This window comes from Phoca vitulina, unplaced genomic scaffold, assembly GCF_004348235.1.
Source record: "Phoca vitulina isolate PV1807 unplaced genomic scaffold, GSC_HSeal_1.0 scaffold38, whole genome shotgun sequence".
Taxonomy (NCBI): Eukaryota; Metazoa; Chordata; class Mammalia; order Carnivora; family Phocidae; genus Phoca; species Phoca vitulina.
In genome coordinates, this window is record NW_022589741.1 from 17694323 (window position 1) to 17720377 (window position 26055).

The 26055-nt window shown below is 41.8% G+C and overlaps 1 long non-coding RNA gene across 1 annotated transcript in view; it reads right to left on the minus strand.

The window, feature by feature from the left end:
* Positions 1-24565, minus strand: part of LOC116646796 — a 48814-nt gene extending 24249 nt beyond the window's left edge. The window contains exons 1-2 of the long non-coding RNA XR_004302221.1: positions 22648-24565; positions 1464-1522 (exon numbers count right to left, since the gene is read on the minus strand). This is a non-coding gene — a long non-coding RNA (uncharacterized LOC116646796). The remainder of the gene's footprint in view (positions 1-1463; positions 1523-22647) is intronic.
* Between the last annotated feature and the right edge of the window lie 1490 nt (positions 24566-26055).

Sequence of the window (26055 nt, forward strand, 5' to 3'; positions counted from 1 at the left end):
CCATGCGGTAGTAACGAATGTCCCTACTTGACAGATAAGAAAAATGAGTCTGAGGAAGTTTAAGTGACTCATCCAATGTCACACAGCTGATAAAGGTTGGAAGTTGGATTTAAACCCAGGAAGTCTGACCCCAAAACTGGTGCTTTGAGCCATCTACTATATCACTTTTAGTAACAGAGCTAAACATCCCAGTTGCCAATGTCCAGTCTCTCAGACAGCTCTTGGCTAGGGCAGACCTAACACTAGCCCGGCTACACGTTCTGCAGATGCACAGAACTACCTGTTTAGGTCAAAGGGCATGAGGGTTGTTTTTTTTTTTTAAGATTTTAAAAATTTATTTTAGAGAGAGAGTTCTTGAGCCAGGGGAAGAACAGCGGGAGAGAGACAAGCAGACTCCACGCTGAATGCAGAGCGTGATGCAGGACTCAATCCCAGGACCCTGAGATCATGACCTGAGTCGAAATCAAGAGTCAAACACTCGGGGCGCCTGGGTGGCTCAGTTGGTTAAGCGACTGCCTTCGGCTCAGGTCATGATCCTGGAGTCCCTGGATCGAGTCCCACATCGGGCTCCCTGCTCAGCAAGGAGCCTGCTTCTCCCTCTGACCCTCCCCTCTCATGTGCTCTCTCTCTCTCATTCTCTCTGTCTCAAATAAATAAATAAAATCTTTAAAAAAAAAAAAAAAGAGTCAGACGCTCAACAGACTGAGCCACCCAGGCCCCTGGCTTTTTTTTTTTTTTTATTTGCTTGCGAGAGAGAGTGAGCAGGGGGAGAAGCAGAGGGAGAGGGACAAGCAGACTCTGTGCTGAGTGCAAAGCCTGACTCGGGGCCCGATCTCACAACCCTGAGATCATGACCTGAGCCAAAATCAAGAGTTGGATGCTTAACTGAGCCACCCAGGTGCCTCAAGGCATGAGGCTTTCTGATCAAAAGTATTAAGGGATCTGAAAGAAGAGATTTTAATCTGTTGGTTAATTCCAGAGTGAGAGAAATTACCCTGCCAAGCTTCCGTTACTTCTTCTATACCTCTATTTCTCTCTCTCTGAAAAATGTAAACAACATGCCCTGGGCTTCTTTGAGAAATGAACTGGGTAAAATAAAGGGAATGCACTATGCAAACTGTAAAGTGCTTTATACAATTATCCCATATGTTGAGAGGCTTCCAAAATAGCAATTTCTTCCAATGCCCTTGCAAAGCAAATGAGACACAGCTGCTGGAACACTCCACAAAGAGACAGAAATCCAGCTCTCTTAAACATTCAGGGGGGAAAACACACACCGTAAAATTACCCCAAAGATGAATTTTACAAGAACCACGGAAGTGTCATCAAGTTTTTCCATGGTTAATTCTAAAAGAGTGCCAGCATCGCAAAGATCAAACAAGGCAGTTCCTCCACAGAAACCTGGGAAAATGCAGGGCTTTAATGACAGTTGCATAATAGTTAGAAATATAAATGATACTCACATGAGCAGAATCGAGGAAGCCAAGTTTACTGGCTCTTCTCCATCTTTTCCAAGATAAGTCTGTTGGGGGAAAAAAAAAAGGACTTGTTCTAAACTAAACAAAAGGAGGACTTACAAAAAAAGAAACAAGGAAAGTAACGGGGGATGAGGTGTTTGCGGGATGCCACCGAGCATAGAGTGTGACAGGGCGCTTGTCAAGGGACAACAACAATTCAATGAGTTTGTTGAAAGAACTCGAATAAAATCAGCATTCGCTGTTGTGTCAGAATAAGATTACACCGCTAAAGAAAATGTTCAACAAGAATCTGGGGGGCTGGGATTTGGTGGAAGTTGCTTGGGGGTGGAGAACTCAGGGATGAGTCACAGAGTCCTCCGATGAAGTGGAGGAAAGCTGAAGGAAGCCGGGTTTTGTCTCTGCCCTCTTCCTCTTTCTCTTCCTCTCTCTCGAGGGATTACAGGCTGTCTGCAATCAGCCAAAAGGGACAAGTGAGCTGGCCCGTGGGCATGAGAAATAGCCAAGCAAGCTTCACGTGTAGCATCATGTATAAAAGGTATATGCCGTTTAAGCAAGTCCTGAGATAGGAATGGGGATGGGGAGGAGGGAAGTCTTTTGTGGGACCCTGATGAGTTCAAGAGAATCATCGGTGCAGACGCCTGTCTCCCCAGGGGAAGAGCCCCTAGGTTATCAGAGAAGCAGGCTAAGCAGATTTTTTAAATTCTTTGGAGAAAAGAAAGTCACAGTTCCTCTTACTAAGTAATTTCTATCTTTATCAACCCTTTTACCATTAAGCTCTGTGCTCCAATTAACAGCAGCTTCTCCTGTTCTCAACCAGTCCTTGTAGACATGAATGAACTTTTTTTTCCCTATTGAAAGTCTAAATCCGTCATATGGTTGTACATAGTTACTCTCATATTAAACTCATGATGGAAACCCAGGCAGTTCTCCCGCCCCTTCCCAAATGAGAACTTCCCATCTCCCACCTAGGTTATAGAAAGAAAAAAAAAAAAAAACAATTTTGATGCTCTGGCATCATTTTTCCTATTTTAGGTGGCCACTTATAGATGGAGTGGAGAGTTTACATTTTCACATCTTAAGAAAAAAAATTTAAAGGGTTGAGAACTGGAGAGCTGATATTTCTACATTAACTTTTTTTCAAAATGTTTGTATTGATTTCTTTTTTGTTCTGGAATAAACTCAGGTGTAAAATGTTACATTGTATGTATTCATTATTTAATGAATTTATTGTATTTACATAATATTCATGAACAAAATATTATATTTGTAAGTTGTTCTGCCAGCCAAACTGTTCCCCTTCATTCATAAATGGAGCTTCTCAGTGTTAAACAACTGATTACCACGAATGAAGGAAGTGTTACATCTTTAGAATATCCTCCCAAAGCTGTTAAAACCAACCTACTACCATTTGGTTTTCCTCTTAAAAAAAGAAAGTTATTGTTCTTGATTTTCTTTTGTTCTGAATAGAAAATCTTAAAAATTAGGTTGGGTTTTCTTTTTTGTTGTTGCTTTTTTGTTTCTTCATTTTGGCATTCCCGTAAGAAGAGAGAGGGAACGTTCTTTTTTTCATCAACCAGAACAATACTAGTTTGAAACACAGCCAGCTTCTAAAGAAACTATATTATAGCTTTCAGGAATGGGAAGAACTTTTTCTCTCATGGGACAGAAGGTGAGGTTTTCCTGTTGGCTTCAATCTCTGTGAATACCAAAGCGTAAGCCCTTTCTACATACATGTTCAGAGCCGTAAACTGAATTCCATGATGGATAGCGAAGTACACAGACTCCTTGATTCTGACCAAGCCAGCAACATGCACTTGAATTTGAGTTGGATTTAGATGAGCAATTCAATGGTAGAATAGTAGTAGAAAGAAGACTGTGGACTTAGGAGTCAAATCACATCGTGATCTTGGTGAGGATTTTGCTCTCTCACAGGCAGCTCGATATTTTAATTTACTTAGCAATTTGCAGAGCTTGCCCATTGTAGCACTTCATGTCTCCCTAGTTCAATTTCCTCATCTACACAATTAATACAACTTACTGTGCAGGTCTATCATAAGGACCAAATAAAATGTATATTTCAGTTGCTTACTCCAGTGCCTTGGACATAATGCTGAGTGACTGTTTCTTATGATTCGGTCCTTAAATGGTTCCACTGCTAAACACCGGTCCTCAATAAAGTAATGTGGGGCTACAGTAATTTTCTGCCACCCCCTCCCCCTGCCAAAAAATACACAGCTAACTAGGAATATTCCCTTAATTTTGACAATTTTATTGTACCTTTCTTAAGGAACCACATCACCTTATACCTACCACATAATTTATTAGACATTTACCATGAACAATGTGCTATAAGAAGCACTTTACATGGGCAATCTCATTTCATTTCCCCTACACTCCTCTGAGTTCAATGCTATGGTTATTCTTGTTTTGCTTCAAACATACTTGGTTCACCAATATGAAGAACCCCCCCTAAGTATTTTTTAAACTATTTTATTATCATTGCAAAACATTTATGCAATGCCTTCTGAATTGAGTTTTGTAAATTTTGTTCAAGTAAAGCACTAAGATATAATTTATAATTTCAATCCTCCAGAAGGTGATATATATATATATATTTTACCCCAGAGGGGAAACATAATTTAGATTAAAGGGCCTACTATCTCTCTCTTTTTTTAATCATATGTGTGCTTCCTATCTCTGATTAAGTTTCGGAGCTTATCTTAAACAAGAATGGCCAAAACTCCTATTAATATCTGTTTAAGAACTGCGCCAATATCTTCGAAGTGCCAAATGACAACACTGACAAGATGGTAGAGGTCAGCCATCTTGTTGAAATGAAGAGCAAGAGATCACTGTAGAAGAATTCCCACGGAAATTACTCCACCCACATTCACCATCTAAAAGATATTATAGACATTCATGCACACTGAATTGGCAAATAAATATGTTCTATACAAATACCCCTAATTTTGAACAATTTTGAAGGTTAGTAGAGCAATGAAGAATGCCTGCTTGATCCTGAGACATTTACCAGGAAAAGAAGGGTTCCCTAGTTGAACAGCCATTACATCTCTATTTTCAAACCTCAGTCAAATCAGTTCATTTAGGAAAACTCCTAAAATAAAACATTTATTGCATACTTTTTATATTGTGTTTGGCTTTGTTTTATTTTTTGAATAAATATTTGTAGAGGCATATATTTGGGCTTTATTTTCTTTTGAATGATTTTTGACATTTTATGAGATAATGTTGCTTCTTACTTCTTGGAGAAAACTGAGGCATTCAAAAAGGATTTTGCACAGGGTCACAACACTCTATCTCCCTCTCCCACCAGCATTAGTACTCCTCAACATGCCTGTTCCCGTGGATGAAAGTATCTGATTTCTGTAAAGCCAAGTCTTTCACTTGGATACTAGGTTTTATGGCCATTTGCCAGCCCAACAAAATTGCTCAAGGAATTCTTCCTATCTTTCCCGAAACATTAATTGTCCCTGTCTACTGGATCATTTCCATCAGTGCACAACCATATTGTTATTTCTCCCAACTCCCAACCAACACAAACACCACCACCACTACCAAACCCTCAGCTTGACCTCACTTTCTCCACCTGTTTCTATTCCATTTCTCTGCTTCCCTTGGCAGGAACTTCAAGAGCCAACTTTCCTCACTATTTCCAATTCTTCTTCTAGCATTCTGTCTTAAGCTACCTAAACCAGGCTTTAACCATTACCACTGCACAGATACATTCTCATTAAGGTCACTGATGATCTCTAGTTGTGAAATTCAATGGTAGATTGTCAGTCTTCATCTTACTTGAAGGACCATCAGCATCTGGCACTATTTTTCACTCTCCTCTACTCGATACACTTCATTCTCCTGGTTTTTAGGACATTATACCCCCTACTTTTCCTCCTACTTTGATGGCCACTCTCTCTCCATCTTGCCTTGTGATTCCTTTTTTTTCCTTGTTGATCTTTTAATGCTGGAGATGCCCAGGCTTGAGTCCTGGCCTTCACTACTTTATCCATACCCATTCACTAATAATCTTGTTGAGCCTCACAGCTTTTAATACCAACATGCTGACAACTCCATCTGTAGCCCAGATGTACTCAATATATTCTCATAAGCCCCACATGCATGTGATCAACAACCATTTTGACACCTCCAATCAGGTGTCTAATAGTCATGGCAAACTCACTATGTCCAAAACCCAAATCCCAGTATGCCCCATAGGCCTGTTCTTCTTGCAGCCTTTTACATCTCAATTGATAGCAATTTCATTTTTCTAGTCCCTCAGGCCAAAACCTTGATTCCTTTTTCTCTAACATTCCACATCCAATCTGTCATGAAATCCTGTTGAACTCTACTTTCAAAAATATATGCAGAATTGAACTACGCATCACCCCTACTGACCAATCCATGGACCAAGTCACATCATCTCTGCTGGGGTTACTGGCATTTCTCATTCTCTTAGCGTCTATCCTTGCCTTGCTCAGTCTATTCTAATACAACATTCAGACAGATCCTTCTTTGAAAGTCAATACCTTGCAGTGATTCCCATTTCACTCAGATGAAAGCCAACATCTTTTCCAGTGACCTACAAAAGCCTTGCTTATATGGTCTTGACTTTGCTTCTCTTACCTCTCAGATCTACTACTACTTTCCCTTCACACATTTTGCCCACTGGCCTCTTTGCTATTCTGTATGTATGTCAGGCAAGCTCCTGCCTTTTGGCCTTTGCATCGGCGGTTCTCTTTGTCTGTGATACTCTTCCCCAGATATATACATGCTTGTAGTGTTACCTGGGGGATCTGTGTACACACAGCCTTCTCCTTATACCCCCGAAGTCCTACACCTCATTACCCTGCTTTCATTTCCTCTTTTCCATAGGGTCTACTACCAGTAATATAGCATATTGATTTATGTAATATGTATTATGTTTACTATCTGTCTGTCTCTGCAAGGGCAGGAATTTGTGGTGGTCTTGATCATGCCTGTTCCTAGGCATCCAGAATAGTGCTTGGCATGTAGTCAGTCAACGGGTGTTACATTGCATTGAACTGAATTGAATGAAATAGGCTCCAGGAAAATAACCTGAATTGATGACATTGTGCCTATCTGAAATAAGTATGCAACTTAAGATAACTTGATAGAGGATTATTGTCTAGTATCTAATTAGATACTAAAGACTAAAATCTATTCAGAGAGGACACTGGGATACATGGTCCATTTGTTGAGAAAGAGAGTATGGAACCAAAAATGACGATATGGGGAAAAATGCAGACATATTGTCCCTCCTGCTTTTAAAGATTCAGGCAATATATTTTCAGATGACTGAAGAAGAAGTTTGAAAAGACCACAATAATGTGTTCTACAAAGTCATGAAGGAGCTGAAAGTTCAACTTGAAACAACAACAACAACACAATTCTGGGTTTCTTTCTCCAGTATTTATCGTAGTTCTATACAGACACTCTGACCTATCGCTGTCTGCCTGTGGTTTGTGCCACTGATGGTTATCTAAGTCCCATTTTATGAAAGTAGTCTCAGAAAAGAGCAGCGGTCTGTGGAATATTTATTTTTACCAGTCTTGGCAATCTTCAGGTAGCACAGTGTTCTCAGCATGTGGTCCCTGGACCTTCAGCATCAGCACCACCTGGGAACTTGTTAGAATTGCAAATTGTGGAAACCCAACCCACCCCAGCTCTACTTAATCAGAAACGTTGAGGGGAGTATCCAGCTATCTGTGATTTAATAAGTCCTCCAGGAGGTTGGGGGTACCTGGCTGGCTCAGTTGGCTAAGCGTCCAACTCTTGGTTTTGGCTCAGGTCGTGATCTCAGGGTCGTGAGATGGAGCCCTGGGTCGGGCTCCACACTCAGCGAGGAGTCTGCTTGAGATTCTTTCCCCCTCCCTCTCCCTCACCCTCTGTGCCACCCCCTGCTCACATGCTCTCTCTCTCTCAAATAAATAAAAATCTTTAAAAAAGAAAAAATAAGTCCTCCAAGTGATGATAATGCCTCCTAAAGTTTGAGAACCACTGAGAAAACAAAGTGAGAGAAATCATCAGAATTGTTCCTTTACAAGTTTACGATGACATTCCTAGTAAGAGAAGATTAGAATATAGATCTCCTTCATTGATAAATGCAATAAATTCCTAGGTCATCCAGCACCCAACAATGAGTCAGTGGACTTTTTTCTTGCACTAACCTTTATGAAATACTCTTTCTGGGCATTCTGCCTCAGATTAATGAGAAAGTAGTAGGCTGCTCACATATTCCAGAAACCTGATTTAATGATTTCACAATGCTCTGAGCCACTGGATTCCTGACTCTTCCTGTTAAGATTTATGAACCCAAATTGTATCAAACCACTTCTTAGCATATCTTCAAGTTGACAATTCCATTCCAACAATAAAAAGGATCCAAATGGAAGGTGAATTAAGGGAAAAAAACAGATATTGAGGGTCACAGGAATTTATCCAAAAATGACATACTCATTAAAAATACTGATCCCCAAGTAGGTCACCAAGAGTCCCTTTGCTTTGATTATTCACACAAGGGCCATCAGTTTGTAAGTTATTTACTTAAGGATTAAACTCCACCTGGTCTGTGAAGTTTAACACAAATATTGTGTAAGGCCCAATTTCCTGGAACTCTCACATTCCTTGGTCTTTCAAAAGTAGACAGAAATCCCATTTTACAGAGGATGTAACAAGCTCGGTGACCTTTCAGAGGACACACTGTTATGGACAAAGTCTAGACTGAGTTTCATATTTCTTGGATTTTCTTATAACTGTCAGTTCAGGTTAAGAACTATGTATGAAGGACCTGTTCTGTGCCAGGACATGGATTAGGAGATGGGGATATAACATTTTCTGACACAGACCCTGCCTTTGAAGAGCTCAATACAAAAGACCCTGTCTCCCTGATCATATAATACCCACCTCTGTAAGTTCTAGAAAAGTCAATGAAATACATGGTAAAGATGGTTGATTTCAGCACACACACACACACACACACACACACACACACACACACATAAAATCTGTAGAAGCAGCAAGTTTTTCATCACGAGGCATCCCAAGGTCCTCGCACTGATCACGCAACACTCAGTTGAGGCGCCATGAGACATCTTGATGATGAAGAGCTTAAAAGTGCCCTGTCATGTCTTGTTAATACTTCATACCCAGAACAAAATGCAGAGATGCCACATGAAAAAAATGATAAGCCTGCAGAAAGGAAGTGAAAACTGGAGCTCATGGTCAGAGAAGACTAAAAGCTATCTACAAACAAATCACATTCTGCAGTTAAAAAATACCACGATGTTCAGATGTTCCAGACAAAGACATGTTAGAATGGATATGCACTCTTTCCATTATTCTCTTCATTTTCTGAGTATGAGGTTAAGTTTGAGGGTCTATATTTTTCAAAACCCTAGTGCCTCTGCTTTGATAAATAAATGTTCAGATGAAGTTGATAAACTCACATGATTTGGAGACCGAAGCTCAGACCTCCATTTTGCTACTTACTGTGTTTACAACTAAAGGTAAAATTTGGGGATGGAGGGAAAAAGAAGATTTGGGAATGGGGGGGGGCAGAGAAAATAAGAGAACCTCAGATAGGATTTTTTGAGAAAGTTAAAGTTTTTCATAAAGTATAAGAAGTTTATAAACATGAGGCCGTATTTATCTATTCAGTTGATGTTTTATGTAAGCACCTATAATGAATTCTGAGTGGCAGTAGGTCCTGGGGATACCCAAGTGAATATAAAAAAGTGTTGGTGTTTTTTATTCTATTATTAGAATATCTGGGGAACACCCTCAGAATAGTAACCTCAAATGACCTGATGTATGGAAAAATTGGACTTAAGGGAGGTTTTTAAATGAATTTGCTTGATTAGAAAAATAAAAAGACTAAGGGATAAGCTTTAATAATTTTTAAAAAGTTTACAATGTCATTTTAAGATGAACTTAGGTCAGCCAATATGAAAGCAAGAAAAGAAGACTTAGCAGGAAAGAAACATGGTTTGGGGAAAAGATTAGGAAAAAAGAACTTTTTATAAAACATTAGGGAAGGTGATGGAATTCTTCTGCTGTTTTGCTAAAGGTATTTGGAAAGTGATTAGCTAATTCTCTCTCAATGGGTTTAAAGATACAAATACACGTGGCGTGCTAGCACAGTCATTTTTTTGAAGTTCCACTTCTAGAATTCTGTGAATGGTAACTAGGTGGATTAAAAGTCTGTTTTCTTCTTTATCCCTTATTTGGCTGATATGTCTTGTTCCAGATTTGGAAACTCATAGACATTGCTATGAAATGTATCATAGACCATGACTCACTATGAAAAGGACAAGTGTGTAAATTGCCTTACCAGTGAAAAATCCTCCGCCTGTCCTCCCTTTTTTTCTGGGACAAAAATTCAGTTTTTTCTCTCTGATTCATATCCTGAGGAAATCAAATCACAAGATGGCTACGTTCAATAAAAAATATCTCCAACCCACTACACTTTGAGAATGTAAGCTCTTTTTAATCCAGATGTTCATGATCCTTCCAAGAAAGCCTTTTCTTCAGAAGAATTTGGTGCCATTTCAGATAGCTAAAAGAGTCAGAATGTCATCATATGAGAAAGTTACGCAATAATTTCCTTTATCCTGTAATAGGTCTAGAGAGTGTCTGCCAATGGCAGCCCACTGGTGTTGAGTACACTAGGCACGTTTCTAAAGTAATAGTCCGCCATTAATTGAATTCTTACTAGGTATGAAGTCCCACTCTAAGTTCATGCATTATTTCACTGAATCCATTTTTTTTTTTTTTTAAAGATTTTATTTATTTATTTGAGAGAGAGAATGAGACAGAGAGAGCATGAGAGGGTCAGAGGGAGAAGCAGACTCCCTGCCGAGCAGGAAGCCTGATGTGGGACTCGATCCCAGGACTCCAGGATCATGACCTGAGCTGAAGGCAGTCGCTTAACCAACTGAGCCACCCAGGCGCCCATTCACTGAATCCATTTAATTCAGACTACTCCATGAGATAAATACTGTGATAGACCCCAATTCACAGATGAGGGAAACGAGCCTTAAAGAGGTTAACTAACTTGCTCAAGATGATGCAGCAATACAGAGATGAGATTCAAACCCAGAGCTGTAGGACACCAGAACATAAGCTGTTGACTACTCTCCTCATGTAGTCCTTAAAAAAGTATATAATATCTTCATTATATAGAAGGAAATGGAATCTCAGGGGTACCTGGGTAGCTCAGTCAATTAAGCGTCCAACTCTTGGTTTCAGCTCAGGTCATGATCTCAGGGTTGTGAGATTGAGCCCTGCGTCAGTCTCCACTCTCAGTGCAGAGTATGCTTGAGATTATTTCCGCCCCCCTCCCATCCCCCCTCCACTCCTACCCCTGTTTACATGCTGTCTCTCTCTCTCTCTCAAATAAATAAATAAATAAAATCTTTAAGAAAAAAACAAAAGAAAGAAAATGGATCTCAGAGAAGATAAGTAACTTGATCAAGAACACACAGATTATTCATGTTTCTTTGGCCTGAGATTTGACTCGGGTCAGTTGGACTCCAACCTTCATGTTCTAGACATATTGACATTAAACCCACATTCAATCCATGTAAAGTATTCTTAAATCCATTCAAATACATAAGTGTCAACTCTGTACAGAACACTGCACGTGAGATTTTGAAGACAATATGAAAGATTTAAATATATTGTCCCTACCTCCGATAAACTTTAAATTCTAGTTGGCAGAAAAAATACACAGATGAATGGAATGATGGGTCAGCTGCAAAGCACTGTGTCATCATAGGTAAAATCACATCCTATGAATTGAATAAATCCAAAGAGATGCCAGGGAAATCAGTGATAAGAGAAGAAAGTTGACATTAAAAAGCTTCTGAGAAGAGGAATAAAATAAAACATACATTGAGTGGAGTTGATCCCATTGTCTAGTATCTTCCTGACTATTTTGTGGGTAGGAAAAAAAGGATGCTTTGTAGAGCTTATGGAAAGAAAACACAATCTTAGCACTTTTTAGAAACAGTCTTTTAAAGATACGGCTCACAATCACAGAGCAATGGAAAGACTGAAGAAGAGGAAAGGATTTTTCTGTGATTACGGCTAAAACTACTGGCTAAAACTACTGGCTATTACTCTGTCTCTTGGCAAGTAGGTTTCCATTGGGTCCATCAAATACAAACTATAATAGTTATAAAATCACACCCAGACTCATTCTTTACAAAGAAAAGAAAAAGGGCAGAGGGGAGGGAGGGAGAAGCAGCATCAACCTCAACATTTTCAAGGGATTTTCCAGGAGATCTATCCAGTTTAATGGAAAAGAAGAAAAACTTTTTTTTTTTTTCTGAATTAATCTTGGAAATGGAGATTTACTGGATGAATGGACCAGAAGACTGATTGCTTATTTTAGCCCCCCTTCCTTGAAACCTCTAATTTAATGAAGAATAGGATATTTAAGAGAACCGTTGGGATTGAAACTTCTCTAAGAACAGCATTTTCCAAACTGTACTGTAGAGGAACAAGAGGTATTCAAGATGCTAATGAGTATTACTAAGTAAAACAATCTTATAGCCAAATAACTCTGGGAAAGCGGAGTTCAATTGTTTTTGCAGCCTTCTGTGTGTTAATGTGCATTTTGTACCTCCAGTGGGGATGTAGTCAGAATTCCTCAACTCGTTTGACCTAAGACTACCTTGTTATTTGGTGGAACATGTGTTAACATCTCACAGACCTAGTGTTCCAAGGAAGGAGCAAGGTTCTCCTTCCTTAAGTAAGTTTTAGGAAGGCAGCCATCACAAGAGTTGGGTCCAGGTAGATCAAACCATGGGTGGAGAGAGAGGACTACCAACTGGCCATGTCTTTGACCCCATACCTAGGAGTAATGAGCCTCCACTTCCAGGTTCTGTGTGCTTATCACTGAATGAGAATGAGTGATAAATCTCTAATGCCTTATCCCATGCTTCTCAGGGCCACCCTCACGGAAACATAGTAAAGCATTAGAGTCATCCTCTCCTGTAAGGATCAGCTCAGAGTTAGCCCTGGTGGTAGACGTGGGCAACAAGGGCAGGGGTCTCTTTCCACACAACAGGCAAGAGCTCTGGAGAACTGAAGGAGCACACGGAGTAAAGATTATTTACCGATTTGCCTGAATGTATGGAGTCAACTAAATTTTAGTGTTTTATCTATAATTTTTGAGATACACCCAAAGAGTTCAGATCTTCTGGTGGGTCATTCTGTATCTGTTGGGTGTACTGACTGGTCTTCTTCCACACCTGACCAGAGGTAAGAAGGGCTCACACAGGATATAATGGGATTATACTTCTTCAGGTCCTTTGTATGAGCACAACTCTTTAAAATGCCATCATTATTTATGACTATTTAAGAGGAGGAAATCATGGTACCGAAGGGGAAGTTTTACCTCATAAGGTTCTATAGCTAAAAGGAAATCCTTAGGCAAACCTGCCTACAAAAATGCAGTTCACTTAGTAGAGAGAACACCTGATAGTCACAACATCCAAATGACTTAATTCCTAACACGTCACATGTCCAGCTGAGTCCAACCACATACCCTGAAGCAGTGTTTCTCTGCCCGATCCTCAGAATCAGCAACGTATAAGAAGCCAACATCAACTCATTAACATGCATTTTCCAAGAGCATTAACCAAAATTTTGAGCCAGTAAGTAAAATTAGCACAACACTTAACATGAATATTGTATCTTTCCATGAAACTATATTTATACATCTTTTCATATCTTCCAAATACTCTTGTCAATTAAGAGTTCTCTGTTTTAAAGATAATCAGATTTAAAGAATAACAAGTTTATAAAGGGCCTTACAGTTTACTAAGTACTTTCACTTAGGTGTCTTATTTTATCCTCAGTACAATTCTGAGAGTCTTCATTTTATGGTGAACTAGAGATTGAGAAATTATCACTAGGCTAATACGTGGCAGAGTGAGACTGAAACTCAGACTCTCTGATTTCAGATTTAGTACTAACTCCCCATGAAGTGAATCAATACCCACATTTTTTGAAGGATTTCCTTTGTAAGTTCATGGTGATCTCAATCTTTCCATACTCCTTGTGTACTGTATTATAAAATTAGGACTTCACTGGAAAGTTATTTTCCAATTATTTCACATATCCCTGTCTTATCTATGCCATTCAAACATAAGCCTTTGATTACATTCTACTTTCAGGCATCCCTGAGCTTTGCATAGGCTGTTTCTACTGCAAAGAACACTCCCCTACCCCCAGACCCTACACAGGCAGGCTCAATCTTCCTATTCAACAGGACCCAGTACAGGCCAGGGGTGGCCCCTTTCTACCTCTAGGAAACTTTCTCTGGCCTTCTCCACCCCTGTCCTTGTTTAGCGAGGAGACTACCCTGTGTGCTATGGGCCCCTGTAGCACCAGCATGGATGCCTGTGGTGGATTCATCCCACGCATTGCACTGCAAGTGACTATTCATCATATTTATTATGTTTCCCACTTGACCTTGATCATCTTGAGAATAGGGATCTTCTGAACCTAGTACACAGTAGGCTGTTGATAATTAATAAATAAATAATCTAATAAATAGATAAGGTAACACAAAACCAATTACGGCAGTTACGGTCTTTGAGGAGCTTCTAATCTCCCGGGGGAGAAAAGCCTGTAAATAGACCATGGTGAGCAACATGAGGAGCTATATTTCCTGGTACAGATGGGTTCCAGGTGCTCTGGGAGCACAGACAGGAAGGAATTGTGCTGCCCAAGCAGCCAGCCCTCAGAGACAGTGAAGCTGAGCAGGGCCTTCAAGAAGAGTGGAAGGTCACCAACCGATGTGTATGGAATGAGAGGAGGAGGGAGGGAGTGGGTAGCGAATGGGGACGGCAGGCTTCAGCGGAGCTCTGTTTTGTTGGCTATACAGCAACCCCTTCTCTGGATGAGCTGCCCCTCTCTCCAGCCAACCTCCTGGTGCTAAGAGGAGCCACCAGTCACGGAATCTTGTTTTCCTTTGCACAGGGAACTTACCAGAGGTCTTACAAATTTCTCCAGCCTCACAGAGGAAGCAGATGGGAGAGAATAAGACTGACCCAAAGAGAGAAGCTGAAGACAAAATTGGAGGAAGTGTGTCATGGCAGCACCTGAGTCCCTGATTCTGGTAATTTCTGGAGTCTGGTGTACCCCTGCCCTTTCAGAATGTGGTTTTGTATCTCAACTAAATCAAGATGGGTTTCTGTAGCAGCAATGTCCACAACAGCCAAACTGTGGAAAGAGCCAAGATGTCCATCAACAGATGAATGGATAAAGAAGGTGTGGTATATATATACAATGGAATATTATGCAGCCATCAAAAGGAATGAGATCTTGCCATTTGCAACGACGTGGATGGAACTGGAGGGTATTATGCTGAGCGAAGTAAGTCAAACAGAGAAAGACATGTATCATATGACCTCAGTGATATGAGGAATTCTTAATCTCAGGAAACAAACTGAGGGTTGCTGGAGTGGGGGGTGGGGTGGGAGGGATGGGGTGTCTGGGGGATGGACACTGGGGAGGGTATGTGCTCTGGTAAGCGCTGTGAATTGTGCAAGACTGTTGAATCTCAGATCTGTACCTCTGAAACAAATAATGCAATATATGTTAAGAAAGAAAAAAAAAAAGAAGAAGAATGTAGCAGGAGGGGAAGAATGAAGGGGGGGAAATCGGAGGGGTAGACAAACCATGAGAGACGATGGACTCTGAAAAACAAACTGAGGGCTCTAGAGGGGAGGGGGGTGGGAGGATGGGTTAGCCTGGTGATGGGTATTGAGGAGGGCACGTTCTGCATGGAGCACTGGGTGTTATGCACAAACAATGAATCATGGAACACTATATCTAAAACTAATGATGTAATGTATGGGGATTAACATAACAATAAAAAATTAAAAAAAAAAAAGATGGGTTTCTGTCACTTGCAAACATAGAATCCTGATCAACACCAAGACCTTAAAAACTTCCCCCACAACAAGCACAGAGATAGGCACAGAGTAGCTCCTCTATATTTTATTCCTCAGATGGACCCTTTCCATCATCTAGTTCCATCCCTCTCTTAAGTTGGAGACACAGGCTTAGGCACCTTTCCAAAGCCACCCCCCAAACACTCAAAACAGAGTCTACACTAGAACCTGAACTCTCCTCCCAGAACAGTGTTCTGTTTACCACAGACTACTTCCTTGCCATTTGTTGGCTAATTAGCCTTAAGGTAAGAGGTAATCTTGGGATTCATCTGTGGTAAAAATAAATAAATGAATACATAAAAATGGACAAAGAATTCATGATATGAATATGAGGTGATGACATTATTGTTTTTTAATTCATTCAACAAATTGCCCCTGACATGCACCTGCCTCCGTGGTACGTTGGTATTTTGAAACAAACAAGGCATGCTCCTCGACCTCAAGTAGCTCACCAAGGAGAGTGAGAAACAGTCCGGCTTACCAGATCTCATGTGCCCTCAAGTTAGCCATCTGCGAGATTATATGCTTATGACTTTTGCAATTGCTAAGTCCTTTTTGAACCAGTTATGAGCCAAACAAAAATGTCACCTCATAATTTCATAGCTGCATTTAAATTCATTTTTAATCAAAAATGGTATCATTCAGCAGGACCAATTAGATATGGCATTTGGTTCTTTGAAAATGCAAAACATCTTGCAAAGACAAGGATTTTCCCCTACTAAGTATACACAAAAGAATATGCTCTAGGTTCTGAGGTCTCCTCAAACGTGTTGTGCCTGAGGCAGCATCACTACCCCAAAGGAAACCGAAATTCAGGATGGGTAAACTTTTACGAATTGTTAAAATAATGAGTTCTAGAATTTATATTAAATTTCCAGACAGGCACATATGTGCCCAGAGGCAGGTGCCAGGATCACCTTAAGTCACCTTGAGTCCCTTCCAGCTCTGTGATTCTGCAATTGCTTATACTGGATCTCTCCAAGTCTGTGATGGGCTGAAGAGCTATTCCTGTCCTAGTTCTTTTCCTTATATAGGTCAAATCCCATTCCAACGAGTACCATAACAATAACCACCTCATGGCCTGGTTACTTTAGACAACCTGATAAAATGAGAATCAAGCATGACCTCCAAGCCAGAGTTGGCTGATACAGGGTTTGACCTGAATATTATTTAAGCAAGGAGGGAGCCAGTGTATTTTTTATCTTCATGGCACTGGGCCATTGCAAAACACTCAGACGGAAGGTGCAGAAAAATTGTCAGTGAGTCCAAACCACAGCACTCGGTTTCCTGATGGACACCGAAAAATAAGAGCGTCTGGGGACTCGATTCTATGAGTCTCTATGTGAGAACAGTATCCATCTTCTGCCTGTCAACTCCAGCCAAAGAATGTCCAGGCAACTTGTACATCTTACTGCGGGTCTATATATAAGCCCTCTTGTCATGTTGAGTACCCCCAAACCTGAGGCTTCTTCCTCCATTCATGCTTCCTTTTGTCTATGTTCTTCTTTCTTGGAATGAAGTGCTAGTTTCTGCTTTCTGAAATGTTCCTCTATAAGAATGTAAACTCCCTGAGGGTAGAGATTCGCTTGTTTGGTTCCCAAGTGTATTTAATATTGGATCTTCTTTCTAGAATGGAAACTCCACAAAACCATGAAATCTCACATCTAGAACAATGCCTGGCATATAGGAAGTGCCTGAAAATTATTCGTTAAATGAATGAATGAATGAATGAATGAATACATGATAAACAGTTTAGGACCCAATGCCAAAGCCACCCTCCCTCTCTCAAAGCAATTAGGGGTCTTTCCTCTGACCCTCTGGTACTGTTTGCATTTCTTTATTATAACATTTGTCAGATACTCTACTTCTTCTTTATGCTATATCTGTTTTCCCAGCTAAACTGGGGAAGATTTTAGGGCAGGAACTATGTTTTATAACTCCACATTCTCTGTGCCTAAAACAGTAAGAGTTCAATAAATGCTCAGGGCTTGAACGACTGAAAGAATGAATAAAAATATTTCCCTTATAACAATGAACATTGAAGAATTATGATTTAACATCATACCTCAAATTTTGCCTGGACTCCAGAGCTTTCCAAGCTGAAGAAGCTGTGAGTCACTGGGCTTGGAGGGGAGGGGTGTTTGTTTGTGGAGGGCTTGTTTCCCGACCTCGATGAATCACACGTATAATCACCCCAACTGCATCCTGTCTGGGGAAGTAACCAAAACCCCTATTTCTGGCCCCAATGGCTTTTTGGTTTTATGAGTAAATGCCACTGGCATGCCATTAAATAAGTACCCTCAGAAAGCCCTCAGCCAGTGCTATAACCTACGATAGTCAGGTTACAGAGGAGCAGTCTCATGAGGAGAGCACAAGATGAAGGTGTAACCTTCTTCATCCTACTTGGCCCATTGCTTTAGCTGCTCACTGGTGACCTGGCCTCCAAGACCTTTCCAAACATCTGTTACATCTTTTTCCAAATCACAGGTATGATCATGCAATTTTCCTGCAGAAAAACATGGGCTGATTCTCATCATCCACACAGTAAAGACCAAACTTCTTAACCTACATTTCAAGGCCCTCTAGAATCTGACTCTGACCTTCTTCGCCGACCTTACCTTCCTCTACTCCTGTGTAACCAGATGCTTCAAATAGAGTGAATGGTTTTCTGATCACATACAAGTCCTATGCTTTGCTCTATGACTTTGTTCTCTCTGCTTGCTCCTAGAATGCCCACCTACTTCCATTTCCAAATGTCTAAAACCCATATATTCTCAGGTCTCACAAAATGCCACTTCTTCCACAATGTCTTCAGTGACTGTCTAATAAGGAAAAACAACTTCTCCTTTGAGCATGCTCGGATTTTATTTGTCCTTCCATTCCGTTGCTTTTTTCTAATTTGTACTATAGACACAAATGCACATGTTCGTTTCTCTAGTAAATCAGTTATTAGAATATCTGAATCTTAGTCAATGTGATAGTCCTTCCACTCCTCACAGCACCTACCACAGTGAACACTCCAGATAAAGGTTGGCTGAGTGAAAAAACTGAAATAGCTCAGTTTTTTCAATCCTTATCTTTGCCTTGGAATCTTCAGGGAAGGTTTTTTGTTTTGTTTTGTTTTGTTTTTAAAGGTTTTATTTATTTATTTGACAGAGACAGACGCAGCAAGAGAGGGAACACAAGCAGGGGGAGCGGGAGAAGGAGAAGCGGTCTTCCCGCGAAGCAGGGAGCCCGATGTGGGGCTCGATCCCAGGACCCTGGGATCATGACCCGAGCCAAAGGCAGACGCTTAACAACTGAGCCACCCAGGTGCCTATTCAGGGAAGGCCTGACATAGGAGTGTCTTCTTCTCATCTCTCTTGTTGTCTCCCTTACTTCCGTTCTAAGAAAGCATAAGATTAAGAAAATCTTTGGTCTCTGCAAACAATGTGTTTTAGATCTATGGCTCTCAAAGGCAAGGTCTTCCCTCCAGGCTTCCTTGGTCCTAGTATCCATCACCTCATGGCCCACCTTGCTAGTAGATGAAACGAGCTCAGGGGGGAGAAGTATAATTTTGATAACAAACCGAGTAAATCAGCACGTAATTAAGAGAGGCTTTGCCGTTTCAAAAAGCAAACTTAAAAAAAAAAAAAAAAGATAGCATATTCTAAAAACAAAGACGTCTCTGTTTCTGGTTGTTGCAGAATATCCATGCCACAGTGCCAATTTCGGGGTGGATACATTCCTTCAGTATGGATAAAGGAGAGTTGAGGCAATAAAGCTTAGCTTTGTTTGACTGCAAAGCGTTTTTTCCTCCTTTCTGTTTATTAGTATTGCTCTGGTGATGGGAAGAGGGACATAGAAGCAGAATGAGTGTAAAATCACCCAGGCCAAGGTCAGATAAAGGGGGAACGGAATGTCAAGAGCATCGCTTCCTCTCCGCTCCTATGGCAATGACCACATCTGGGGTCCTGAAAGAGATAGGCAACCGTGACTGTGGCTTGACAGCCACGCCCTCCACGGTGGCTCTAACAGCGGCCCTCAGGGCAGTGCCCTTCCCTCTTTGGAGGTCAAGGTCTACCTACACCAGTTAATGGCATAATGGCCATGGGGAAATTCGCACTATCTTCATCAGTGACAGGAGGATAATAATACCCGTTACAAAATAACACGGTCAGACTTGATAAACCGTAAAGAGCTCCTCAAATATTAGTTGGTGCTGTAAATTCAAAGGTAACTGGTTTTTGTTGTTTTTTTTTTTCATTACCCTACAACTGGGGTTGGCAAACTTTTTCTGTAAAGGGCCAAATAATACATATTTTAGGTCTCTGTTGTGGCTACTGGACTGCCTTTGTAGTAGGCAAGCAGCCACTGACAATATGGGAATGGAGAGCTGCGCTTTGTTCCAATAAAACTTTATTCGCAGAAACAGATGGCAGGTTGGATTGGGCCCATGAGCCCTATTTGCAAATCCCTGCCCTACATCTTTGGGCAGAACGAACACCAGAGGCAGAGAGAGGGGCATATAAAATCCTTCCTGCTGTGGAGAATGACATTATCAGTTTTTCTGAGCAGTTGTCCTGAGATTTTCAGACATCTCTTTAAGGTACTTTTTGAAACAGAGTTCCTGTTTTGTACATTCATCTTCGTCACCATCAACATTATTTTGTACCTAATCTAGAAGTATTACCAGATCCTTAGTTGACCACGTCTACCACTTGACCACACTCTCTTCTGGGAAAGACAGCTCTGATTATTGTTAAAGAAAATATCTATCATACTTGTGGTGAAAGGTCACTATATTTTTTAACAAATTGGTCCTTTGAGCAAGATGAATTTTAATGGATTGGTTTATTAACCTAAAGGTTGAACCAGGCTGAGAGTAACTGAATGATTTGTTCATAATTAGTATTATTTATAATTATTTTACTTGGGAAAAAATATCACCTTAAATGTCAGGATTTTTTTTTTTTTAATTGCTTCAGATGAGATTCATAATAATTAACTTTGCAAATGTATTTTAAAAAACTCATTTAAAAATATCTGAAGCTGCTGAGCGTCTGTCTGGAAGAGGCAGATATTGATATTCATTACTAAGAACAGGGCAGAAATCGATCCATGATTTTTTCTTTTTTTAAACCACATGAATTGTGTATCGCGGTCACTGTTGGACTCTAGAATTGCTGAAATGCTGATACGGTGCTGTGCTCATTCTTCTTCCCCATTAACTGTGCTCTCTGAGTGAGTATGCTGCGTGAATGTCGGCATATGTATTTTGCTCAAATATACATTTGCATATATTTTGTATCAAAAGGGGAGAGAGTACCTGCTGGAAAGAAGGAATGTATATATGTGTGCAGTGGCTTTAGAAAAACACAGTCTGTGGACATATTATGCAGCTACGCACATGATTTAGAGAGGATATAAACTTTTTGAAGGTGAGTAGGTATATGACTTAAACTTAGCCTCTCTATCGATATTTAATTTATTAGTCAGCTGGGGGAGAAGAAAAGAAATAGAATACGCGAACATCAGGGGAAAGGCAGCTTTAAAATAATTAAGGTTGTGAAAGACGGGGAGGTCACTAGCAAGGAACATGCAGCAGAACAACAAAGATGATGCCTTGTAATTATATAACGCTGTAGAGTTACAAGCTTCTGGTGCGTTCAGGTGCGATCTCATGTGTGCCTTGTTGGATGCAGTAAGAAAGGGTAGTAGTAGCAACTTCATCTGGCAGATGGAAAGAGAAGGCTCAGGGAAGTCAAGGGATTTGCCCGTGGTCCACACTACCTTCCCCAGACAGCACACTGCTTCTGGAACTCAAGGAAAGGGTGAATGGGTCCACAGGCATCAAAGCCAACTCCAACCTTCATAGGCTGATGGAAAGAGCCTGGCCCAGAGTGTAGACCCCATTTCCCCATCTGAGACACTTTAATGAATAAGTAACGAGTAGTCTGGAAAGAACGTTCCAGGCAGGGAATATGGCGATGGGATTATTAACACAGCCTCTTATTTGCTTCTTCCAAGTATAGTCTGATCATTTGCCTGAGACACATTGTGACATTTACTGGAGCAGCACAGTGTCGAGGACACAGACAAATCACTCGTCCAGATAGCCAAGCAGACACCATCAATCATTATCTGCACGTTTGTGAACTAGAAAAGTGTAGCAGAGGCCCGCAAAGAGAACATTTGGAGGTGGCTAAAAGGGAAAGAACACAAAGTTCCCCACTTATCTGCCAAAGAGGTTACTCTAAAAAGTGATGTGGCAATTAGGGGTCCTGTACTTAAATTTTCCCGCAAACAGTACACACATGTTCCTCCAAAGCTCAGGAGGAAACTACCCTGCTGAGAAGCATAAGGGTATATTAACTGATTAATTATTATTAATGCCATCTTTTATTTAGCTAGCAATTATAATCTATTAGGAGCATTTATTCACATTATCTTACTTATTCAATCCTCAGAAAAAATCCTATAAGGCTCATCAGTAATATATTATTATCTCCCTTTTATAGACAAAGAAAGAGGGGGATTCCGATGTCTCCTTGCTTAAGCTAATCTGGCTAAGTGGCAGAGTGCACGTCTGACTCCTGGTCCATTACCCAGAGCAACTGTGGGAGCCTGGAGGGAAGAAGGCGAACGTCTGAGACGGTAGTTGGGAGCAGAGAGAACCTGAAAAGGCCATCAGGCCAGAATTCCTTCCAGTTTAGGGAGTCCGGAGTCCGGAGTGGGTGTGGCTCTATGACACACAACCCGAAGTCTTGGATGGACGTTCAGGCATGTACCTACTCACTTTGAATCCTCTTGTGCAGCTGAGCACTGGCGCTCAGACTCGGCCTCTCAGGTCCTGTGAAGTTTCTGGGCGGCAGAGTTGGAACCAACTTCAAACTAGTTTAAGTCTCTGAGTCAGTTCACAAACCCTCCCTCTCCGGCTCCGGCTCGGGCTCCGTGATCAGCCTTTTGCATCACATCCTAGGAGCATTTCTGTTCTTTTGCGCTCCTTTCGGGGGCTCCTCCCTCTGCTCTCCCTCAGTCTCTCTGCACTGCCTCCCCCCCCCAACAATCTCTCCTGACCACCCCGTGTCTACTCCACCCGCCTTCCCACCATCAGGGCCTCCGTGCCTCTCGGCCACCCCCCTCCAGCCCCCCCCCCCCATAGTCCTCTCCCGGGCACCTACCTGGGCTCTGCAGCCACAAGCACCTCCTTGGTTCTGTCTGTCTGGGGCCGCCTGCCTCCATCCAGGGCCTGGGAGCCATGAAAGTCTTCAAGCTCTTTGTTACTTTTCCTCCTTCGTTTATCTTGCTAGGTAATTAATAGCAAACAATAAAAGATGGCATCAGCTGTGGTGCTCGGCTGCAGCCTCCAGAAGTGTTATCTCAGACCCCAACATTGCAACAAAGAAATCTCACAGTTGGGTCAAGCGCGAAAATCAGAGGACAGGAGGAGAAAACTTCAGCTTCCCAAATTCCACTGCCCTCCGGGGGCTCCCCCTTGTGGGAGATGTGGGGCATGGCAAGGCAGGACCCGGTCGGGCCGGTGCCTCCGCGGGAGGAGGGCCAGAGAGCAGAGTGCACGCACCCCAGGGCTGTGGAGTCCGGCTCCAGGCACGAAGAACCGGCCTCTGTGTGAGGTGCAGGGCTGAGACCCTCCGTAATTAATCAGGGGAATATTCGGGCGAGACAGAGCTCTCCGTGCCTGGAGGTCTCTGAGTCCAGGTGAGTGTGGCCTGAGTCACGGGCTTGCACAGCGGACGCTCTGTATGGGAAGTGGTGATTGGCAACCATTTGCCTCCGCTTCATGTCCAATTCCCGCCCCGGCACAGATGTATCATAAAGTCGGACATTCACACGGGGCTGTTCTGCGGAGACAGGCGTGGTCTCCGCCGTCTGAGTCAAGAGTGAAGGTCCAGTCTCCTGGACTCTCACCAGTGTGGCCACACGGCCTTTTGGAGCCCCTGGCAATTTACTGCTCCCCACCTTGATGGGAACAGACTGTATGTCCAAACAGTATCTTTCCCCGGAGAGATAGAGTCTCATTCATTCTCCCCTACCCTGGCAGGCAGGTAGGAAATCAAATATATTAATTACTCCTTCTGCAAACAGAACCAGAGGCTCAGGCAACCAAGTAAGGTGTCCAAGGCACTAGGAAGACTGTCAGTGGAGTTAAGGGCCTAGCTCTCCTGCCTTCCCCCTGCCCGGTGTGTCTAGACTACATGCTCTGTCTCCGGAGAGAAGGGGAAATGATGCTCACTGCCCTTCCTCAGTGCAGGGCAATGAGTGGCACCATTAAGGAGTACTGATTGACTCCCCAGCCACGAGGACAGTGTGCTGGGTATGACACAGATAGAGAGTCCCAGACAGAGCTTGCAGGAGAGAATTCGTCATCATGTGGAATGCAGGGGAAGCCACCAATGGCCTATCGGGATGCTCCTTATTTCCCAGAACTGGGGACTGGTAGTGGGGACTGAATAAAGACACTCTGCAGAAGAACAACAGTGCTATGTCCAGAGCTCACCACATGGGTTGTGCCACATGATTTCATTCCACCATCATACCGGTTCTGAGACCTTGGCTGTGAAGTTAGGTTGACTCCATTTTATGGACGAAGAAACTGAGGTCACAGTGGTTAATGGACCATGAAGTAAGTGGCAGAGATTCGGATCAAACCTAAATCTATTTAAGCCTGGAGCTCTTCTCACCATATCGCATTGCCTCCGCGACTCTTCTAGCTGCCCTGGCAAGGGAACTCTGGCCAGGGGCGTCAACGTAAAGCATCTCATATTAGTTTCAGCAAACCAAATCTCAAGCTGCTTCCCACCGATCCCTACTAAATTCCACTAGTTCCCTGATGTTGGTGGCAGCTCTGTACTGAGTCGCATGGGAAGACTGAGCTTGGAATAAAATCATAAAACTCCATGTATTAAAAACCTTCTTCACAGGCTCTTTCTCCATAAGCAATGCAGACACCACAGGCATAAAGAGAAAACAAACACCCGAGACAAAAGGAGCTATGTGCCACCAAAAGGATGATGATGATAAGTTGATTCGTGATATGGTTACTGATCATAGACTCAAGATCTATTTCTCAGACCTATATTGGGCTCTGGGCTAAATATGAAAAAAAAAAAAAAAAAAAAAAAGCAACCAGACTCGAAGACACAAACTTCGTTATAAACCCAAGTCAAGTGTAAAACAGCAATAAGGATTTGGAGAATTCAGGAAAGCTGCAAAAACAAACAAACAAACAAAAATCCCTTTCATGCAAATGGATCTAAAATTGAGGACTTTTGGCAATAAGAATGCTGTGAAGGAGGAAGAGAAGCCCAGACATTCTGCTCAAGGAGAACATATCAAGGGGTCAAGCACGTGAAGGACACTGTGTCAGGGGCTGAAGAACAAACAGGATGATGGATGGGGTGAAAGAGACTCTTGTTCCTCTTTGGGCTGGCCAAAGCATCCCATTCTGACCCCGCGCTAGACAAAATGGAGTACACTGAAAAGAGAGCTACCAAAGTATATAAAAGACTAGAAATCATGCCATGAGGAATTGGGAACCCTGGAAATGTTCAGACAGATGAAAATAAAACTCCATATCAAAAATAATGGCTGTCCTCAACTATCCAAAGGGCTCTCAGAAAAGGGATGGGATTTTGCTCTGCTGAGAATCAGGGAATGGACTGGAACCAACGGGGAGAAACTTCGAAGAGAATGCTGTTTTACTCACTAGAAGAAAAACATTCTGCTGGCTCAACACCAAATTGGAAAGATCGTTTCCTGTCTGGAGAAGGCTAGGAGGGCTCTGTCGTCAGAAGTTCTTTGGTCAAAGAGGGAGGGCATGCACACAGACTTACCGGACTGAAACCACCCTTGGGGATCCCTCTAGTTCTGACAGTGTTTAGGTCTATGATCAACCTGAGGTCCGAAAGGAAAAGCTGGACAAAAGAAACACATGAAATCCTCACACAAAGCATTCAACTCCTACTGAGGGATCTCAATGGCCTAATGCATTCAAAGATCACCTACATCCAGAGTGTCCTTGCTGCCTTTTCCTCTCTTTCCCTCGAACAGAATTATTTATTTTTACTGTCTCAGCTAATTCCAGTACTTAAGCACCTCCAAGGTGGGGCAAATGCCCTTCAGTAGAGGGGACAACAAAAGGAAAAGGTAAAACTCCTATACTCAGTTCAGTTTAAGGAGAATCTCAGGTTTTAGAAAAGATTTTTAGAGGTCGTCTTGTTGAACACCCCCACCCCTCCTGTCTGAATTCATTCCATATCTTCCCCAATTGAATACCACCTGATCTCTGTTGGAAAGCCATCTCCAAAGCTAATTTCATCACAGGCCATTCTAATGGGGAGTAAGCAAAATGTACACATTCAAAATGCACCAGCAAGACATGGAAACACAGGAAAAGAAAAATGGTATCGTTAGTATAAAGACAGAACCTAAAGTGAATCAGGATTTTAAAAAGTCAGAATTAGAGGAAATTTTTAAAATATCACCTCTAATTAAAATATCACCTCTAGTTAAAATGTCACCTCTAATTCTACACGTTACTGGTAAAAGCGCAGGTGAAATTGTGTGTT